The following is a 1767-nucleotide window of genomic DNA, read 5'->3' on the forward strand; positions in this document are numbered from 1 at the left end:
CCAGCCTGGGCGATAAAGCAAGACCCTGTCTTTAAAACAAAAGAAAAAACCCCAAAAAACTTTTAATGCTTTTGTCTACTGATTCTATCATCTGTGTCATTTGTAAGTTGGTGTTTCAATTGATTGATGTTTTACCCCCTCATTACCGATTGAATTTTTCTGCTTTTTTCTGCCTGTTAATTTTGATTGCACATCAGACTTTGTACAGTTTACCTTGTTGGGTGCTGGGTATTTCTGTATTCCTTTAACTATTTTTTTTTTCTTTTTGCCAGGGATACTGTGTTGAGAATTTTTTAAGACTTTTTTCTTTTTCATCTCTAGCTATTCTTCAATTTTTTTTCCAGGATGCAGTTAAGTTACCTGGAAACGGTTTATTCTTTTCAGGTCTGTTAAGCTATATTAAGCAAGACAGTGGCAGCATTTAGTCTAGGGCTAATTTTGCCTCACTACCTTAAGCAAAACATTTCTGAGTACTCTCTCCCAGTATCCCATTAATCATGTTGTTTGCCGTCTGCTTCTGGTGGAAAGAGGAAGTATTCCCAGCTTTCTGTGAGCCTCAGAGATTGTTTCCTCTGATCCTTCAGTGATGCGTACTCAATTTTTTTTTTTCCCTTAGAGACACAGTCTTGATCTCTTGCCTAGGCTGGACTACGGTGGTATGATCACAACTCACTGCTACCTCGAACTCCTGGACTCAAGCGATCCTCCCGCCTCAGCCTCCCAAGTAGCTGTTACTATAGTTGTGCACCACTATGCCTGGCTAATTTTTAAAATTTTTTGTAGAAGTGGAGGTCTTGCTATGTTGCCCAGGCTGAGCATGTATTTTTTAAAACCAGTCTTTGAACTGATACCACTCCCTGATCAAGCAGTCTTTGGTCTATGTCAAAATAAGAAAAATAAGGACAAAATAGCGTTTTTTTATAAATTGAAATCATTCAATATAAAGAAATTTTTTGTATTTTAAGATTTTGCATCTCTTTCCTGTGGTGTTGAAATGTCCTATATTAATGAAATGATGGTGATGTCTATGATAACTCTTCAAACTCAAAAATTTCAGTAAGTTTATTGAACACTGCTAATAATATGAAAAGATATGATAAGATCTGTGGAGACAGAGGGTACAGAAAAAGAACAGGACACAGTTATGGAACTGTGAGTGTAAGATGGCATGTGAGGAAGATCCTGCTCTGAGACTATACAATAATTAGGACATGTAAGGACTAAATCATGGTACTTAGAGGGGGAAAAAGGAAATATCCTCTGGAAAAATGCCCTGGGGTATCTGGAGAGTAGAAATCAATTATTTATTTTTGAATTTTGTGTCCATTCTCCAAAGCATCTCTAGAAATACATATTATTTGCTTGCAATATCAATTTAGGGAAAAAAAGGAACAAAAATTTACTATAGGGCTAAGTTGAAGTTGGATAGCAAAATTCTGTTATGTGCTCAGTGTATACTGTTACCATTTTTCCTCCAGCTTCTTCTGACTAAGCAGGTGTGGAAAGAGTCAGCGGAGAGATTGTGAACATTATTTGCTATAAGAATGTGTATTTCTTTGGGAAAGAGTGTCTTTTCCAAATGACTGATTTAACTTTCTGTGCTGAAGAATAAATACAACACAATAATACTTGAATGTACAGAGTATTTAAATGAAAGAATGAAAGAAAATTTCTATGTCTTTGATTTTTAACTGGTAAGAGTAGAAATACAGAGTGTGGATAACTCTATCTTGCCACCTGTATAATTTTTAGAATATTTATTTTTAA

The 1767-nt window shown here is 35.4% G+C and overlaps 1 protein-coding gene across 1 annotated transcript in view; it reads left to right on the forward strand.

Moving 5' to 3' along the window:
* Positions 1-1767, forward strand: part of ATAD5 (ATPase family, AAA domain containing 5) — a 72452-nt gene that overhangs the window by 56676 nt on the left and 14009 nt on the right. The gene's annotated exons all lie outside the window — the stretch shown is intronic.

The sequence above is a fragment of the Propithecus coquereli genome, unplaced genomic scaffold, assembly GCF_000956105.1.
Source record: "Propithecus coquereli isolate 6110/MARCELLA unplaced genomic scaffold, Pcoq_1.0 Scaffold281, whole genome shotgun sequence".
In the NCBI taxonomy this organism is placed as follows: Eukaryota; Metazoa; Chordata; class Mammalia; order Primates; family Indriidae; genus Propithecus; species Propithecus coquereli.